Source organism: Pristiophorus japonicus, unplaced genomic scaffold (assembly GCF_044704955.1).
Source record: "Pristiophorus japonicus isolate sPriJap1 unplaced genomic scaffold, sPriJap1.hap1 HAP1_SCAFFOLD_107, whole genome shotgun sequence".
NCBI lineage: Eukaryota > Metazoa > Chordata > Chondrichthyes > Pristiophoridae > Pristiophorus > Pristiophorus japonicus.
This window is the reverse complement of record NW_027250723.1, coordinates 2,171,154-2,192,460: the sequence shown is the minus strand read 5'-3', so window position 1 is coordinate 2,192,460 and position 21,307 is coordinate 2,171,154.

The window sequence follows — 21,307 nt, the reverse complement described above, 5'->3', positions numbered from 1 at the left end:
AAATGAGGAGACAGACGTGGGGAGAAAGTGGAAGAGAACCAGAAGGCGGAGTCAGATGGACAGCTCGGCGAGATAAAGAGAGATAAAACATGTGACGGTGACAGAGAGAATGAGAGATTGATAGACAGGGACAGACGGGTTTGATGAAGAAGTGTGCACACGTGTGGAGGGTTAGAGTGGGTCAGACGCGTGAGAGAAATGGTCAGAAAACAGAAAAGACAGGGAGAAAATGACGTGGTAGACAAAGAAAAAAGCTGGGGGAGCGAGAGACAGAGAGAGAAAGCAACAAACTGGGTGTGTTGGGATAGTGATTGACTGGAAGAATGATGCATTGCGACATGCTGCGGTAGATAGATGATATGTTACAAAGACAAAGGCTGAGACGGTGCTTGACGGGAATCGGAAAACTGGTGAGCCAGAGGGGCAGCAGAGAGAGCGAGAGAAAGACAGGCGAGAGATAGGAAGGTGATAGAGAGCGGCGGGGCGTGGGGACAGAAAGAGAGAGAGACCTACAGGAGGTGATAGAGAGAGAGCGAGAGACCGTGTGGTGGAGATAACCGACTAGAAATGTAAAAGAAGGATACAGAGTGGGTGAGGCTGATTGTTGTAGACAGACGGAAGGATGTAGAAGGGGAGAGAGATAGAGCAGAGGGAAACGGGCAAGACAGAAATAGAACAGACGAATCAGAATGACACATAAAATTTAAGGAGAGAGAGAGCAAGACTGGGGAGACATAGAGGGTGACAAACGGGGGAGCTAAACAGGAGGCAGACAGGGAGGTAACGACAGAGACAGACAGTGAGAGAGAAATGTTGACAGAGGGGGGCGCCAGACGGACGGAGCACAGCAAGGGACAGACTCGAGAGACTGACGGGAGAGGGAAGGAGGGGGAGAGACTGATGGGCACAGACGGGGAGACAGATATAGAGATAACAGCAGAGGAAAGCAAAAGACAGTGGGAGTCAGATGGAGAGACAGGCGGGAGGGGCACAGAGAAAGACAGACGGGTGTTACACAAGTGGCGCGAAAGACGCGGAGTGACATGTTGGGTAAGAGAGTGTTGGAAACAGATGGCGAGACAGAAAGAAAGACAGACGTGAGGAGACAGAGAACGACAAACAAACGGGGAAGCACTTTCCAGTTCCGCTCTCTCGTCCAATTTTAGAGAATAAAAATGTAATTGGCACTGTAAATAGTGTCTTGGAACATAACGTTGCAAAGAGATGCTTATTATGTGTTTGTGAAAATAACTATGCAAATATAGGTCCCAGTGACGAAGTGTAAATTATTTCATATTGAACCTAAGACAGATGGATTAGAGTATATTATACTTAGAAAATGTGCCTGACAATTGATATTTAGAGGTGCAAGTGCTGAAATCTCTCCGAATCCCCCTGTTTTTGGTGGTCATAATTCCCCTGTTTCTTAAACTCCTAATTTCCATGTACCCGGAGCTCTGAATTCCACTGTTTCAAGAGCTCCTAATTCCTCTGTTTCAGGAGCTCCTTATCCCTCTGTTTCAGGAACTTCTAATTCCCCTGTTTCTGGAGCTCCTTATCCCACTGTTTCTGAAGCTCATAATTCAGCTGTTTCTGGAGATCCTTATCCCTCTGTTTCAGGAACTCCTTATGGATCTGTTTCTGGAGATCCGAATTCTCCATTTTCTTGCATTCCTCATTTCTCTATTTCAGCAGCTTCTAATTCTCCAGTTTCAGGTGCTCCTCATTTCCCTGTGTCAGGAACTCCAGATTACCCTTTTTCTGGCGCTCCAATTACACTGTTTCTGCAGCTCCTCGTTCTACTGTTTCAGTAGCATCTTTGTCCCATGTTTTGGAGTAAATAATGCCCCTGTCATTGGAGCTCATAATTCCGCTGTATCAGGTGATCCTAGTTCACCTCTTTGTTCAACTGCTAACTCTCCTTTTCTGCTGCTCCTAATTATCCTGATTTATAACGTAAAGTGCTGGAGCTCTTAATTTTCCTCTTCCTAATTACCCGAATTACCCTATATCTGGCGCTCCTACTTTCCCTGATTATGATGCCCTCTCCTAACTTCCCAGTATTTGGAGCTAAGAATTCCATTGTAACTGTAGCTGTCTCGTAATATTCCTGTTTATGGAGCTCTCTAGTAATTTTCAGGTTTCTGTTACGGTCTCCTAATTCCCCCGTACCTGGAGGTGCTAATTCCCCTGTTTCTGTTGATCCTAATTCTCCGTGTTTCTGGAGATCCTAATTCAACTGTATCTTGATCCTATTTCCCATCATTCTAGGGCACTCTCATTCCGTTGTTTCTGGAGATCAACCAATGCTGATGTTTCTGGAGCTCCTAATTACCTTGTTTCCGGAGCTCCGAATTCCTGTGATTCCGGAGCTCCTAGTTCCCCTTTTCTGCTGCCCCATCCCAATTCTTTCATTTTATGAATATCCTAACTCCGCTGTTTCAGCAGCTCCGACTTCTACTGTATCTGGTGCATTTAATTCCAGGAATGTACACAACCTGAAGTAATGAAAGCCGTTTGCTTTAACAAGCTGATGGCACATTTTCAACATTGTCGATCTGCTTGCATAGGCAGGACAAGCGGTGAAGTGGACATTCTTGCAGAATATTTTTGTTTGGATGCAGAAAGCAGGACTTTGAATGCCTAGCGTTGCTTCAAACGGGAGAGGAGGTGGCCCAGAGTTTAATGCGAATAACTGCTAATCCATTGTGATCGGCATGCGTGGCTCCGAATCCCATACTCGTCCTTATTGTGCAAAACGTTTGAAGCCTCTTGTTGTTTTGTCAATCACATAAAACCTCATGGACAAATTTGCATTTTACTGTCAAGGATGCTGTACTTTGGTCATGTCATGTCTCAAATGAATATAGGGCCTGTAATTCCAGCCTCACTGGGCCTGCACGGTGTAAGTACGCAACCGGCAAGGACCCACAAAAGCCCTTCTTTGGCGTGCGATGCACATGCACTGAAAACCAGGTTTTCCAATGTCAACTTCTTGCTTGTCAGACCCAACGTTTCTTCAGGAGAAGGACAATCGCGTGAGTACGTACTATTCGCCCATCAATTGCCCAGCGAATGTCCTTAAATTGCTTGCGCCTGGGAAAAGCAGGTGCATAGCCTGCTTTTATCAGCGTAAGTGTTTTATAACATGTAAAAAATATAAAAACATAAAAACCACTAAGGAAGGTTTATTTTAAACCCTAAATATCAACATTTAAAAAAATCTGAATAATATATTTTTTTCCAACACATTTGTTAACTTAAATTTAAATTAATATTACATACATGAGGTCTTTTTTTTTACTTTTATGTGTGTTTGGGTGATGGGGGCGTTTTCATTCGTCATGCTGAGAATCCCGACTTCCGGAGATGCTATTATTACGAATGATAATACTGTACCTTCATTGGCTGTCCAGAGCCACGTGAATCCAGCTTCTCCCTCCGCAGCACCAAGACGTGAATGCACTGCGAAGCGCGGGAAGAGAAGGTCTCAGATGCGGAGGCTGCAGGAGCAAAAGGTAGGTGTGGAACGTTATCACTATTTGCAGCCGAGCGCCTGGGGTAAGCCGAGCACAATGACTTCAGGCCCAATATATTCATCAAAGGTAAAATTTACGTTCTTATGTTGTTATTCGCAGGACTATGGAGAGGGGAACTAATTTGTCGGCTCTCTCAGAGACACAGCACAGCCACGTTGGGCCGAATAGTTTTCTTTACTACCGTCAGAATATGCCGCTTTAATATAGAATGGGTTACGCACTTTACTGTCGGCTGCTCGTTGGTCGAGGGATATGAACCTCTCTTTGTGATATTCACAGTGGAAATGCGAGAGGTCACCGATCAGTTTGTGTCTGTCTAAACCGATTTGCTGTCAGTCCAGGATCAATCTGTGTCTGTTTTCAAAGCGATTTGCTCTCAGTCCAGGGTCATTCTGGGCCGGTTTAAAATTAAAGAACTCTCAGTCCAAGAACATTCTATATCTGATTCACAGGGATTTGCTTTCAGTCCCACAAATGTCTGTGTCTGTTTAAAAGGGATATGCTATCAGTCCCAGATCATTATGTGTCTGGTTAAAAGGGATGTGCTGTCTATTCCAGATTTCAAATTTCAAATTTCAAAAACTGCCTTTGGAGGGTGTAGGAATTTTAGTTTGTTTGTGAGTTTGTGTAAGAGAGAGAGGGAGAGAGTGCAAACAAATTGTGCGATCGTGCATGGCATTTAATATCATGTGTGAAAAAAGGCATTACATGGAATTTGAACCCATGCCGATTTGCTTGAACACTCCTTCGTGGAATATCTTACAGGAGAAGAATCTGCTGTGGGATCTTGCCATTCCACATCTGAAAAAAGGCAAAAAACACAAGTTAGAAACAAATGGATTTCAGCCAGGGCTTGCGTGTGGGTTTTGTGATATAATGAGTTTAACCACCTTATTTTCAAATTCAAATCAAATCAAAACAGGACAATACAAGACATGACTGACTGACTGACTTTGTTTTTATATATATATATATTTATAAGTATATAAGTGTGTGTGTGTGTGTGTTTGTGTGTGTGAGTGTATACTTATGTGCAATGTATACCTCTCCGCTTTTTAACTTTCACAATAAATGTGCTTTTTCTGATCTGCCTGCACTGGACTCGATTGCTTTTGTCCACTTTCACAGCACAAGCAGCTGCTGTCGGATCCTGACATTGCACATCTGAAAAACAGCAGACAGACACACGTCACTTTAAAAGTTCGCCGTTGCCTCCCACATCTTCCCTCGAGGCTTGTCTTCCACCATGGGCTGACGGTGCCTGTTGGTATTTACTGCGTGCACACACTTATCTCCAATGGTAAACATCTAGACACAGACGGCCTTCGTTCAAAAAATAAATAAATGATTAATTAATGATATATTTATTGAAATCAAATCAATTTCAATTTTTGTTAACTAAAATTCTTATCAATACATTTCTTAAAAAATTAAGCAGATAAATGTTATTAAATTGTTTTTTTTCTGGAGGGTTTTACTTCCCTCCGTCCTTCCTGCCTGTCTATCACCTGGGGCTTCAATCACCTTCCCAGACCCGCGTGGTCCTGAGCCCCACGCTCATTCACGCACAGCACAGTTGCCTTCAGCGATCATAGAAATCCCACTTTATTCTTTTAAAAGAGAACTGCTATCAGTGAAGGGTCATTCTACACCGGTGTAAAAGGGATGTGCTTGCAGTCCCGGATCATTCTGTGTCTGTTTAAACGGGATGGTTGTAAGTTTCGGTTCACAATCTTTCTCTTCAAGACAGATTTTCGCACAGTCCCGGATCTCTATGTATATTTTGAAAAGGAGTCTGATTTCAGTTGTGATGACCGAATTGTTAAGCTGTTGTGTTCCAAGTTCGAAGCCCAGCTAAAGTGCGCACCCAGATCGCAGCGCTTCTGTTCATTTACTTGAAATATGCTCATCTTTTCCAAAACCCACTCCTTTGTACAGCTATTGCCCCGAATTTGCTCCTAATATAAAAAAACAAAATTGTTTTCCCTCATGGCAGCAGCCGCGTGGCGTAATGGATAAGGCATCTGACTTCGATTGTAACCGCGACGTTATCGGAAATTTTCAGATTTGAGTCATGCCGCGGTAAATTATCTCGCTGCACGAAATGTTATATTCTTTGTTGTCATGCTGCCGCAAAAGCAGCCATCTCGTACAGTCACTGACCTGAAGGAAAGGAAGGCTGTTTGCTTTAAGAAGGTAATGGCACATTTTCAATATCGATCCTGTTGCACGGGCAGAACCAGCGGTGAAGTAGACTTTCTTTTACATTATTTCTGTTTGAATGCAAAAAAGAAGCAAATTCAATTGCTGACGTAGCTGTTAATAGGAAACGAGGTGGCTGCGAACGACAGGCGATGGATGTCTATTCCAGTATGCTGTGCAGGTTAAACAATTGACTCCTTCGTTTACTTTTTCAATCATATTTAATGTCATGGCCAAATTCAACATTTCATGACAAGGATGCTGCACCTTGATAATGTAGTGATTCAAATTAATAATATATTGATCAAAGGGAAACATAAGCAGGGCGATGGACATGGGGACGAATTAGATAGGTCTCTGAGAGACAGCACATGAAGGATGGGCCTAATAGTGAACTACCATCAGAGTCTGAGTCCTACGCTTCTCGCTGTCGGTGGCTTTTTGGTCTTGGGGTAGGATTGTTTCAAGATTTTCACAATTGAAACATCGGTTGCATTCCTTCTGCATCTAACTCGTCCAGTCCCCTCAGAATCTTCTATCTTTCTATGAGATCGCCTCTCATCCTTCGAAACTCCAGTGTATAAATGCCCAGTTGATCCAGTCTCTCCTCATATGTCAGTCCAGCCATCCCTGGAATCAGTCTGGTGAACCTTCGCTGCACTCCCTCAATTACAAGTAACTCCTTCCTCAGATCAGGAGACCAAAACTGAACACAATATTCAAGGTGAGGCCTCACCAAGGCCCTGTACAACTGCAGTAAGACCTCCTTGCTCCTCTTCTCAAAATCCCTAGCTATGAAGGCCAACATACCATTTGCCTTCTTCACTGCCTGCTATATCTGCATGCAAAATTTCAATGACTGATGTACCATGACACCCATGTCTCATTGCACCTCCCCTTTTCCTAATCTGCCGCCATTCAGATAATATTCTGCGTTCATTTTTTTGTCACCAAAGTGGATAACCTCCCATTTATCCACATTATACTGCATCTGCCATGCATTTGACAACTCACCGAACCTGTCCAAATCAACCTGCAGCCTCTTAGCGTCCTCTTCACAGCGCACAACGCCAGCCAGTTTAGCTTCATCTGTAAACTGAGAAATACTACACGCAATTCTTTCATCAAAATGATTAATTTATGTAGTAAAGAGCTTGTGTCCCAGCACTGAGCGCTGCGGCACTCCAGTAGTCACTGCCTGCCATTCTGAAATGGACCAGTTTATCCGACTCTCTGGTTCCTGTCTGCCAAACAATTCTCTATCCACGTCAGTATGTTACCACCAATATCATGTGCTTTTATTTTGCAGACCGATCTCTTATGTGGGACATTGTCAAAAGGCTTTTGGAAGTCCAAATACACCACATCCACTGGCTCTCCCTTGTCCACTCTACTAGTTACATCCTCAAAAAATTCCAGAAGATTGGTGAAGCATGATTCTCTTTCATAAATCCATGCTGACTTGGAACGATCTTGTCACTGCTGTCCAAATGTGCTCCTATTTCATCCTTAATAATTGATTCCGACATTTTCCCCACGAGTGATGTCAGGCTAACCGGTCTATAATTATCCGTTTTCTCTCTCCCTCCCTTTTTAAAAAGTGGTGTTACATTTGCTACCCTCCAGTCCATAGAAACTGAACCAGATTCGATAGACTGTTGGAAAATTATCACCAATGCATCCATTATTTCGAGGGCCACTTCCTTAAGTACTCTGGGATGCAGAGTATCAGGCCCTGGGGATTTATCGGCCTTTCATCCCATCAATTTCCCGAACACAATTTCCCGCTTAATAAGGATATCCTTTAGTTCCTCCTTCTCACTAGACCCTCTGTCCCCTAGTACCTCTGGAAGGTTATTTGTGTCTTCCTTCATGATGACTGAACCAAAGTATTTGTTCAATTGGTCTGCCATTTCTTTGTTCCCCATTATGAATTGACCTGAATCCGACTGCAAGGGACCTACGTTTGTCTTCACTAATCTTTTTCTCTTCACATATATATAGAAACTTTTGCAGTCAGTTTTTATGTTCCTGGCAAGTTTCCTCTCATACTCTATTTTCCCACTCTTAATTAAACCCTTTGGTCTCCTCTGCTGAATTCTAAATTCCTCCGAGTCCTCTGGTTTGCTGATTTTGCTCACTAATTTATGTTTCTCCTCCTTGGATTTAACACTATCATTAATTTCCCGCGTTAGTCACGGTTGAGCCACCCTCCGAGTTTAATTTTTACTCCAGGCAGTGATGTTCAATTGCTGAAGTTCATCCATGTGATGTTTATATGTTTGCAATTGCCTATCCACCGTCAGGCCGTTAAGTATCATTTGCCAGTCTATTCTAGCCAGTTCACGCCTCAGACCTCGAAGTTACCTTTCCTTAATTTACTGATTTTCACTGCACGGCGAAAAAGTCAGATTCTCGCACCTGAGATCATGAGATCTTTAACTCACACCACTGACGTTGTTAGGACACTGTAATTGCAAATAAAGCTACCGCTTTCAAGTCAGAACTTCAGCCAGTGTGCTGTGTGCAACTGTTACAGTCAATGTGACTTGCGATGTAGGATCCTCATCAGTCTATTTAAATACGCCGCAAATACTGCCTGCTGCACCCTGCGAATGTCTGGTTTTTCAGCCGTTTCCAGGGGAGGGCGTATAATGAGGCGTTAGGGCCTAATTTTCCATCCTGGGTGCTGGCAGAGCACTGCATGGCGATTGACATCATAATTACAGTGAAACTAGAAGGCGGGCCGGTAAGCTTTTGCACCGCCGCAAATCATGAGCTGAATTTTCCGACCTAGTGGTAAAAGCTGGATAAAACATAGCGATTTTAGCGAGAGATTGCGTGCGGGGTGTGTGACACGTTGAACTCCTTCCCCCTTATTTTCAAATACAAATCAAATCAAGACAAGATAAGACAAGGCTGACTGACTGAATTTGTTTATGTATATGCATGTGCAAATATTTATATATAAGTATATTTACATACATTCCATACTTTTTAACTTTGACTACAAATGTGCTTTTTCTGATCTGCCTGCACCGGGCTCTATTACATTTGACATCTTTCACAGCACACGCAGCTGCTGTCAGATCCAGCAGAAAGGCACTCGCGACTTTAAAAGATCGCCTTTGTTGCCCACATCTTCCCTCGTGGTTTGTCTTACACCATCGGCTTGCTGTGTTTGGGTATTGACTGACTGCACCCGCTGCTTTCTAATGGAATTTGTCCAGTCACTCAGCCTTCGTCCAACCAAAAATATACAGATTATGAAACAATTATTTATTTAGTTAAATCAAATATAATTTAATTTATTGCAAGAAAATTGTAAATTTATTTATTGTTTTATTATGATGAATATATATATATATTTTAAATTGGCTTTTTGTCGGGGTCGGTTTACTTCCCTCCCTCCGACCTGCCTGTCAATCACCTGTGGCTTCTACAACCGTCCCAGCCCCGCGTGGTCCAGAGCCCCACGCTCACTCACGCACAGCCTTCAGGAATGATAGAAATCCCGTTTTATTCTTTGAAAAGGGAACTGCTGTCCGTCAAGGGTCATTCTGAGGCATGTGCCTGCAGTCTCGGATCATTCGATGTCTGTTTAAACGCGATGGATGACAGTTCCCATTCATAATTTGCAACTTTAAGACGTATTTCCTCATAATCCGGATCATCCTGTATAGTTTTAAAAGGAGTTGATTTCACCTGCGATGACCGAATTGTTCAACTGTTATGTGTCAAGCTACATTGACGTTGCCTGTGCCCGTGCGCATCCATATCGCAGCGCATCTATTCATTGCTCGAAATATGCTAATGTTTTCCTACATCCAATCCTTGATTTCACCCTTGTCCCAAATTAGCTCTCTATATAACCAACAAAACATTTTCGGTACCTAGCAGCGGACGCGTGGCTTAATGGTTAAGCGTCTGATTTCAATTATAACCGTCGATGTTATCAAAAGATTGCAGGTTCCATTCCTGCTGCGGTCAACTAACTCGCCTTGTCGAATTTTATATTCTTTGTTTTTTTCTGCCTCAAAACCAACCATCTCGTACTGTCACTCACCTGAAGTTAAGGAAGGCTGTATGCTTTAAGAAGCTAATGGCACATTTTCGTCACTGTCGATCTGGTTGCACGTGCAGAACAAGCAGTGAAGTCGACTTTCATGCACATTATTTCTGTTTGCATTGCAAAAGTAAGGGATGGATATCTGACGTCGTTGTAAATAGGAGACGAGGTGGCCGAGAGGTTCAGGCGATGGACTTATGATCCAGTGTGCTCACACCCTCGTCGTTATTGTGTTAAATATTTGATCCCTCTGTTTTTTTTATCAATCACATTTAATCTCATTGCAAAATTAAACATTTACTGACAAGGATACTGCAGTTTAATTATGCAATGTAATAATACATTCATCAAAGCGAAAACCTAAGCAGGACTGTGAAGCGGGGGACTCATGAGATCGGTCTCTGAGAGTGAGCACAGGCAGGATGGGCCGATTAGTAAACTACCGTCAGAATCTGACAGCTACGCTCCTCGTTGTCAGCGGCTGGTGTAGGGGTCTGATTCTTGTTTCTGGATGTTCATATTTGAAATGCGAGAGATCCTGGACGAGCGCTGCCAACTTTTAGTCAAAGAACCGCTTCTGAGCCGGTCAAGATGTGATAAAACAGACATATTTTAAATTAAAACGTGTAATTTCGCTCCATTGTTCCCACAGCGTCCAAATTTCAATAACTGCCTTTGGAGAGTGCAGGAATTTAATTTGTTTGTGTGTTTGTGTAAGCGAGAGATTGCGAGCAAACGTGCTGGGCGATCTTACTGTGCATTTCAATTCATGTGAGAAAAAAGGCATTATATGCAACTTAAAGCCAGACTGATTTGATTGAAATACGCATTCGAGGACTGCCTGACAGGAGAAGAGACTGCTGTGGGATTTTGCTATTCCAAATCTGAAAGAAGGCAAATTACAAAAGTTAGAAACATCGCGATTTTAGCGAGAGCTTGCGTATGGGCTGTGTGACATGATGACCTCCTTCCCCCTTATTTTCAAATACAAATCAAAGCAAGACAAGACAAGACATGATTGACTGACTGACTTTGTTTATATATATATATTTATATATAAATATTTATATTTACGTATATTTACAAATATTCCCCACTTTTTAACTTTCACAATAAATGTACCTGTTCTGTTCTGCCTGCACTGGGCTCTATTACATTAACCTCTTTCACAGCACACGCATCTGCTGTCAGATCCAGCAGAAAGGCACTCGCGACTTTAAAAGATAGCCTTTGTTGCCCACATCTTCCCTCGTGGCTTGCCCTCCACCATGGGCTGACTGTGTTTGGGTATTTACTGACTGCACCACCTGATTTCAAGTGAAATTCATGCAGTCACACAACTTTCGTTCAACCAAAAGTATATAGATTATGAAACAATTATTTATTTATATAAATCAAATAAAATTCAATTTTTTGCAATAAAATTGTAAAATTATTTATTTTCTTATTATGATAAATATATATATATTTTAAATTGGCTTTTTGTCTGGGTTGGTTTTACTTCCCAATTTCCTTCCTGCCTGTCTATCCCCTGTGGCTGCAACAACCGTCGCAGCCCAGCGTGGTCTTGAGCGCTACGCTCACTCACGCACAGCAGAATTGCCTTCAAGAATGATAGAAATCCCATTTTATTCTTTTAAAAGGGAACTGCTGAGGTTAAGGGTCAGTCTACATCTTTGTAATCGGGATGTGCTTGCTGTTCTGGATTATTCGGTGTCTGCTCAAACGGGATGGTTGTCAGTTCCGGTTCATAATTTGTCCATTTATTACGTATTTTCTCACGATCCGGATCATTCTGTATAGTTTTAAAAGGAGTGTGATTTCAGCTGCGATGACCAAATTGTTAAACTGTTATGTTTCAAGCTGCATTGACGTTGCCTGTGCCCGTGCGCATCCATATCGCAGCGCATCTGTTCATTACTCGAAATATGCTCATGTTTTTTGACATCCACTCCTTGATGTAACTCTTGTCCCAAATTTGCTCTCAATATAAAAAACAGCAAATTTTCTTCCTACAGTAGTGGCCGCATTGTCGAAAGGATAAAGCGTCTGACTTCGGTTATAACCAAAATGTTATCAGAAGATTGCAGGTTCGAGTCCTGTCTGTGTCAACTCACTCGCCGCGTGAATTTTTATATTCATTGCTTTGATTCTGCCTCAAAATCAACCATCTCGGACAGTCATTCACCTGATGTAAAGGAAAGCTGTTTGCTTTAAGAATCTAATGGCACATTTAATCACTGTCGATGTGGTTGCACGGGCAGAACAGGCGGTGAAGTTGACTTCCTTGCACATTATTTCTGTTCGAATGCGGAAAGTAGGGGATGGATGGCTGCCGATGCTGTAAATAGCAGACGAGGTGGCCGAGAGGTTCAGGCGATGGACTGCAAATGCAGTGTGCTCCCATCCTCGTCATTGTAGTGTTAAACATTTGACCCCTCTGTTTTTTACTCAATCAAATTTAACCTCATTGCCAAATTCACCTTTTACTGACAAGGATGCAACTCTTTGGTAATGTAATGTCTCAAATTAACAATATATTCATCAAAGGGAAAACATAAGCAAGACAATGGAGAGGTGGACTCATTTGATATGTCTTTGAGAGTCAGCACAGGCACGATCGGGCGAACAGCATACTACCGTTAGATTCAGCGCTACGTTTCACACTGTCGCGGCTCGTTGGTCAAGGGGTATGATTCTCGCTTTGGGATTTTCATAATTGAATTGCGAGAGATCCCGGACGAGCCCTTCCACCTTTTAGTCAAAGAACCGCTTCCGAGCCGGTCGACATGGGGCAAAACTGACATATTTCAAATTAAAACGTGTGATTTCGCTGAGTTGTTCCCACAGCGTCCAAATCCTGGAGTTTCCCAGGAGCAAAGTGAAACTCACCTAACTGAGCAAAGTTAAAGTATCTCAGATGTACTCAGCTCTGTGTCTCATTGGACAACCTGAACCCGTGTTTGGTTCCTGCAAATACTTGTTCAGTATATCTTCATTTCTGCATGCATGAACTCACCTCCTTTGGGATAAGCATACATTTTGTTCCAATCTCCACTTCAACGTCAAACATACTCTGCCCTGAATCTGAGTGCGTCCTGTTTCTCTCGTGCCGAAAAGATGTGAGAAGCTGCCTTGTGAATTTGTCCCTTGGCTGCTGAATTCAAACCGTACAGGAAATCAATCCGGGGTAGCCAAGCTGCCTTGTCTGATGAAAGGGCGTTCACACCCTATATTTCAGGCATGCTATAGTCTTCTGTACTCAACATTAAGTTCAACGTGTCGGATCCTAAGCACTTTCTGGTAATGGTTCTGCTGTTCCCGCTAACACCTCCTCTGGATCATCCTTTGTTACTTTATTGCACGCTTACCACCCACTTTGCCTTTTCGCATTGTGCCATTTATTATTTAATCACTCCTAAGCTCCACTGTATCACAGACATTCCCTTTTGTCCTTCCTCGCCGCCTATTTTTTTCCAGGCGCTATTCTTGTTGAAAAAATCTGTAAACTTTACATTTTTCCTAAAATATCGGAATGATCATCTGACTGAACGTGAAACCGGATTCTTCCTCCACAGAATTTGCACGACCTCCTGAGTTTTACAGCTTTTGTTCATTCTGTTTCCGTAGCTCTGTTAAGGTGTTGTGCTGTCTGTCCGGGGTCATTCTGTGACTCTCTGAAATGATGTGCTATCAGTCCCGGATAATTCTATTTCTGTTTAACAGGGATGTGCTGTTTGTCCCGGATTTCAATTTCAAATTTCAAAAACTGCCTTTGGAGGGTGCAGGAATTTTAGTATGTTTGTTTTTTTGTAAGCGAGTGAGTGCGCGCAAACGTGCTGTGCGATCTTACTGTGCATTTCATTTAATGTGAGAATAAAGGCATTCCATGCAATTTGAAGCCATACTGATTTGATTGAACACGCATTCGAGAACTGCCTGACAAGAGAGGAAACTGCTGTTGGATTTTGCTATTCCACATCTGAAAGAAGGCAAATGACATAAGTTTGAAACAAAGCGATTTTAGCGAGAGCTTGCGTATGGGCTGTGTGACATGATGATCTCCTTCCCCCTTATTTTCAAATACAAATCAAATCAAGACAAGACAAGACATGACTGACTGACTGACTTTGTTAATATATATATGTATATAAATATTTATATGTATGTATATTTATATACATTCCCTACTTTTTAACTTTCACAATAAATTTACGTTTTCCGTTCTGCCTGCACTGGGCTCTATTACATTTGACCTCTTTCACAGCACACGCAGCTGCTGTCAGATCCAGCAGAAAGGCACTCGCGATTTTAAAAGATCACCTTTGTTGCCCACATCTTCCATCGTGGCTTGTCTTCCACTGTGGGATTACTGTGTTTGGCTATTGACTGACGGCACCCTCTGATTTCCAGTGGAATTCATCCAGTCTCACAGCCTTCGTTCAATCAAAAATATATAGATTATGAAACAATTATTTATTCATTCAAATCAAATCAATTCAATTTTTTGCAATAAAATTGCAAAATTATTTATATTCTTAATATGATAAATATATAGATCTTTTAAATTATCTTTTTTTAAGGGTTATTTTTACTTCCCTCCCTGCTTCCTGCCTGTCTGTCACCTGTGGCTTCAACAACCGTCCCAGCCCCGACTGGTCCTGAGCCCCACGCTCACCCCACCCAGCACAATTGCCTTCAAGAATGACAGAAATCCCACTTTATTCTTTTAAAAGCGATCTGTGTCAGTCAAGGGTGATTCTACATTTTTTTAATAGGGATGTGCTTGCTGTTCAGGATCATTCGGTGTCTGCTTAAACGGGATGCTTGTCAGTTCCGGTTCATAATTTGCCACTTTATGACGTATTTTCTCATAATCTGGATCATTCTGTATAGTTTTGAAACGAGTGTGATTTCAGCTGCGATGACCGAATTGTTAAACTGTTGTGTTTCAAGCTTCATTGAAGTTGCCTGTGCCCATGCGCATCCATATCGCAGCGCATCTATTCATTACTCGAAATATACTCATGTTTTCCGACATCCAATCGTTGAAATAACCCTTATCCCAAATTTGCTCTCAATATAAAAAACAACAAATTTTGAGCCAATGGCAGCGGCCGCGTGGCAGAATGGACAAGGCGTCTGACTTCGATAATAACACCGATGTTATCAGAAGATTACAGGTTCGAGTCCTACCGCAGTCAACTAATTCGCAGCGTGAAACTTTATATTCTTTGTTTTGATTCTGCCTCGAAATCAACCATCTCGGACAGTCACTCACCTGAAGCAAAGGAAGGTTGTTTGCTTTAAGAAGCTAATGCACATTTTCATCACTGTCGATCTGGTTGCACTGGCAGAACAGGCGGTGAAGTAGACTTCCTTGCACATTATTTCTGTTTAGATGCAAAAAGTAGGGAATGGATGTCTGATGTTGCTGTAAATAGGAGACGAGGTGTCCGAAAGGTTCAGGTGATGGATTGCTGATCCAGTGTGCTCCCACCCTCGTCGTTATTGTGTTAAAAATTTGATCCCTCTGTTTTTATTTCAATCACATTTAACCTCATTGCAAAATTCACTTGTTACTGACAAGGATGCAGCTCTTTTGTAATGTAATGTCTCAAATTAATAATATATTCATCAACGGGAAAACATAAGCAGGACGATGGAAGAGGGACTCATTCGATCGGTCTCTGAGAGTCAGCACAGGCACGATGGGCTGAATAGTAAACTACCGTCAGAATCTGAGAGTTACGCTGCTCATTTTCGGCGGCTCTTTGGTTTAAGTGTATGATTCTCGCTTTGGGATTTTCACAATTGAAATGCAAGAGAAGCCGGGTTCAAATCCCGGACGAGCCCTGTTAACTTTTAGTCAAAGAACCGCTTCTGAGCAGGTCGACATGTGAGAAAACGTACATATTTGAAATTAAAATTTGTGATTTCGTTCCGTTGTTCCCGCAGCGTCCTAATCCTGGAGTTTCCAAGGAGCAAAGTGAAACTCACCGAACTGAGTAAAGTTAAAGTATCTCAGATGGACAATGCTCTTTCTCTGATTGGACAACCTAAACCCGTGTTTGGTTCCGGCCAATACTTGATCAGTATATCTTCATTTCTCCATGTATGAGCTCACCTCCATTGGGTTAAGCATACATTCGGCGTCCATCCCCAGTTCAACGTGAAACATACTATGCCCTGAATATGAGGGCGTCCTGTTTCTCTCTTGCCGAAAGGATGTGAGAAGCTGGCTTTTGAATTTGTCCCTTGGCTGCCGAATTCAAACCGTAGAGGAAATCAATCCGGGGTGGCCAAGCTGCCTGGTCTGATTAAAAGGCGTTCACACCCTATATGTCAGGCATGTTATAGTCTTCTGGCCTCAACATTAGCGTATCGGATCATAAGCACCGCTCCCATTGTCTGCTAATGGTTCTGCTGTTCAAACTAACACCTCCTCTTGTCCATCCTTTGTTACTTTATTGCCCGTTAACCACCCAATTTGCCTTTTCGCATTGTGCCATTCATTATTCAATCACTCCTACGCTCCACTATATCACAGACATTCCCTTTTGTCCTTTCTCGCTGCCTATTTTTTTCCAGGCACTATTTTTGTTGAAAAAATCTGTAAACTTTACATTTTTTTAAAATATCGGAATGATCATCTGACTGAACCTGAACCCTGGATCTTCGTCCACAGAATCTGCACGAATTAGTGAGTTTTACAGAATTCTCTGTTTTTGTTCGTTCTGTTTCCGTATCCCTTTTATGGTGATGTGCTGATCGCCGGGGTCATTCTCTTTCTCTCAAACATGGAATGCTATTAGTCTTGGATCATTCTGTGTCTGTTTGAAAGTGATTGTAGTGACTCTCCCGGATTTCAATTTCAAATTTCAAAAACAGCCTTTGGAGAGTGCAGGAATTTTACTTTGTTTGTGTGTTTGTTTAAGCGAGAGAGTGTGTGCAATTGTGCTGCGCGATCTTACTGTGCATTTCATGTCATGTGAGAAAAAAGGCATCACATGTAACTTGATACCATACTGTTTTGATTGAACACGCATTCCAGAAGAAACTGCTGTGGGATTTTGCTATTCCACATCTGAAAGAAGGCAAATGACATAAGTTAGAAACATCGCGATATTAGCGAGAGCTTACTTGTGGGCTGTGTGACATGATGACCTCCTTCCGCCTTATTTTCAAATACAAATCAAATCAAGACAAGACACGACATGACTCACTGATTGACTTTGTTTATATATATATATAATTATAAACATTCCCTATTTTTTAACTTTCACAATAATGTGCTTTTTCTGTTCTGCCTGCACTGGGCTCTATTACATTTGACCTCTTTCACAACACACGCAGCTGCTGTCAGATCCAGCAGAAAGGCACTCGCGACTTTAAAAGATCGCCTTTGTTGCCCACATTTTCCATCGTGGCTTGTCTTCCACTATGGGTTTACTGTGCTTGGGTATTTCTGACTGCACCACCTGATTTCCAGTGGAATTCATCCAGTCACACAGCCTTCGTTCAATCAAAAATATATAGATTATAAAACAATTATTTATTTATTTAAATCAAATCAAATTCACTTTTTTGCAATAAAATTTTGAAATTATTTATTTTCTTATTATGATAAATATATATATCTATTAAATTGTCTTTTTGTCTGGGTTGGTTTTACTTCCCTCCCTGCTTCCTGCCTGTCTATCATCTGTGGCATTAAAACCGTCCCAGCCCCGCGTGGTTCTGAGCCCCACTCTCACTCAGGCTCAGCACAATTGCCTTCAAGAATGACAGAATTCCCATTTAATTCTTTTAAAAGTGAACTGCTGTCAGTCAAGGGTCATCCCTTTGTAATAGGGATTTGCTTGCTGTTCAGGATCATTCGATGTCTGCTTAAACTGGATGGTTGTCAGTTCTGGTTCAAAATTTGCCCCTTTATGACGTATTTTCTCATAGTCCGGATCATTCTGTATAGTTTTAAAAGGAGTGAGCTTTCAGCTGCGATGACCTAATTGTTAAACTGCTGTCTTTCAAGGTACATTGACGTTGCCTCTGTCCGTGCACATCCATATCGCAGCGCATCTATTCATTACACAAAATATGCCCATGTTTTCCTACATCCACTCCTTGATATAACCCTTGTCCCAAATTTGCTCTCAATTTAAAAAACAACAATGTTGTGCCGGTGGCAGCGGCCACGTGGCCTAATGGATAAGGCGTCTGACATCGGTTGTAACCAAGATGTTATCAGAAGATTGCAGGTTTGAGTTCTACCGCGGTCAACTAACTCGCAGCGTGAAATTTTATATTCTTTGTCTTGATTCTGCCTCAAAACCAACCATCTCGTACAGTCACTCACCTGAAGTAAAGGAAGGCTGGTTGCTTTAAGAAGATTATGGCTCATTTCCATCACTTTAGATCTGGTTGCACGGGCAGAATAGGCGGTGAAATACACTTCCTTGCACATTATTTCTGTTTGGATGCAAAAATTAGGGGATGGATGTCTGACGTTGCTGTAAATAGGAGACGAGGTGGCCGAGAGGTTCAGGCAATGGACTGCTGATCCAGTATTCTCCCACCCTCGTCGTTATTGTGTTAAACATTTGAGCCCTCTGTTGTTTTTGTCAATCACATTTAACCTCATTGCCAAATTCAGCTTTTACAGACAAGAATGCAGCTCTTTGTTCTGTAATGTCTCAAATTAATAACATATTCATCAAAGGGAAAACTTTAGCAGGACTATGGAGAGGGGGACTCATTAGATCGGTTTCTGAGAGTCAGCACAGGCACTTGGAACACAACAGCTTAACAATTCGGTAATCACAACTGAAATCGCGCTCCCTTTAAAAATACACAGGATGATCCGGAAGTATAAAGAAACCCGTTTCGAAGGGACAGATTTTGAACCGGAACTGACATCCTTCTCTTTTAAACAGACACAGCATTCCAGGTGTGGAAGCAGTAACATGACATTTGGAAAAGCATAAATTGGTCAGGCAGAGACAGCACGGATTTATGAAGGGGAAATTATGTTTGACAAATGTGCTGGAATTCTTTGAGAATGTAAAGAACAAGGTGGGAAAGGAAGGAACCAGTGGCTGTGATATATTTGCACTTCCATAAGTTGCCACATAAAAGGTTACTGCACAAGTAAAAAGCTCACGGGGTTGTGGGTATTATATTAGCATGGCTAGAGGATTGGCTAACTAACAGAGAACAGATAGTCGGGATACATGGTTAATTCGCTGGTTGACAACCAGTAACCTGTGTGGTGCCGCAGAGATGAGTGCTCGGACCCCAACTATTTCCTATCTATATTAACGACGGGGAAGAATGGCCTGAGTGTAACGTAGCCAAGTTTGCTGACGATATAAAGATGGGAGGAAAAGCAATTTGCGAGGAGGACACAAAAAATCTGCAAAAGGACAAAGGCAGGCTAAGTGAGTGGGCAAAAATTTAGCAGATAGAGTATCATGTTTGAAAGTGTGAGATCATACACTTTTGCAGAAAATTTAAAGAGCAAGTTATTGTTTAAATGGGGAATGATTGCAAAGTGCTGCAGTACAGCGGGAACTGAGAGTACTTGCATGAAACACAAAAGGATAGTATGCAGGTACAGCAACTGATCAGGAAGGCCAATGGAATATTGGCATTTATTGCAAAGGGGATGGAGTATAAAAGCAGGAAGTCTTGCTCCAGCTATACAAGTTATTGGTGAGGCCACACCAGGAATATTGCGTGCAGTTTTGGTTTCCATATTAATGAAAGGATATACTTGCTTTGGAGGCAGTTCAGAGAAACTTCACTGGGTTGATTCCGGGGATGAGGGGGTTGACGTATGAGGAAAGGTTCAGCTGGCTGGGCCTCTACTTTTTGGAATTCAGAAAAATGAGAGGTGATCTTATTGAAAAGTATAAGATTATGAGGGGGCTTGACAAAGTGAATGCATAGAGGATCTTTACACTGATGGGAGAGACGAGAACTAGAAAGCATGATCGTAGAATAAGGGGCCGCCCATTTAAAACAGAGATGAGCACTGTTCGGATATAAATCCAGCCTCTCCCTTTAAAATGAAGGGAACACAAAATTATGAGAAATTGCCGAAACCCAGAATTGAACCATGGACTTTGAAATCTAACGCTCTCCAAAAGAGCTATTTCCACTCGACAGCAACCGTACGAAAACTTTCTCACACATTTCTGAAAGAAAACCTAACCCCTGGATGAATTGCACTGCCCACTCAATCCTCACTTCGGGGCAATTTGTCCCAAACAAATCTCAGAGCTCAGGTTGTGTTCATCTAAAGTAAAATGATAATGAAAATCTCTATGCTCAGGTTAAGTTATCATTGCCTATGGCGCAGGCACTCTCAGATTACAATCTTGTACACGATGCTAAGTTCAAAATGATGCATATGTCCACACTGGCAAGGAATTGCCTGACAGCCGTGCTGTAATGAGCGAGGTTGGTTAAGGTGATCCAGCACCAGAACGTACATAGAAGACTAATGAAATTGTGATTGTTCTCACACTGCAGTTAAATGTTGGCAAAACTTACAGTGTCAATCAGCAATATTGAGAGAGGGTCGATTTGTTTACTGTTGAAGTTAAAACAATAGTGGGGGAAGTATTTTATATAGCTGCAACGAATGATGCGCTGCTGATGTTAGGGGCAGCAGCAGTGTGGTGAGCTGCACGTTGTTCAGGAGCGGTCACAGTGCGGCTCGGCATCTACTGAAATCTATCTCATTCTGTCCTTTTCACTGGATTTTTCACTCTTGGAGCCGGTAAACATTTGATTTGGTTTGCCCGTCTCGGGGACAGAGCTGTTCTGTCTGTCTATTCCTGCTTATGACTATTTACGGGACCAGGCCGCTGCTTCACCTTTTATCAGCATCCCAGCAACACAAATAAACAGAAGGTTTGCCTCTCCGCCCCAGCGGCAAACAAGAAATGGATGTTATTCCAAATAATTCCCAACCCTTGGGATTCTGTGTGGATTTGTTTCTTTTGAAAGATTGGATTTTAAATGTTAGGAAGAACTGAAAAAATTATGAGAAATATTTGAACGCGTAAGGGGATATCGGCGTTATTAGTACCAACTGAGCTAACCAGTCACAAAGTGTGTTGAAGGTCGGTGCCAGCCCAACCTGAGGGGGTTGTGTTTCCGGCTCACACTGGGTGACCGAGTTACTGCAAAAAACATTGAACACATGATATCGCTTAAACATTGTTCACTGTTCATATATAAAACTGGGCAGGGTGTAAATAAGAAGTAACAGAAAAACAGCGCATGAATCCAACAATTCATTGTAGAAATTATTATCATGCAAGCGCTGAGCAGCCCATCTCTCAAGCACTGTCCAGATATAAAACTATCTTCTCCCATAAAATTAAGGGAACACAAAATAACCAACAATTGCCGAAACCCGGGACGTTGAAATCTACAGTCTAACGTTCTCCCAACTGAGCTTTTTCGGCCCGACAGCAAATGAAGAAAA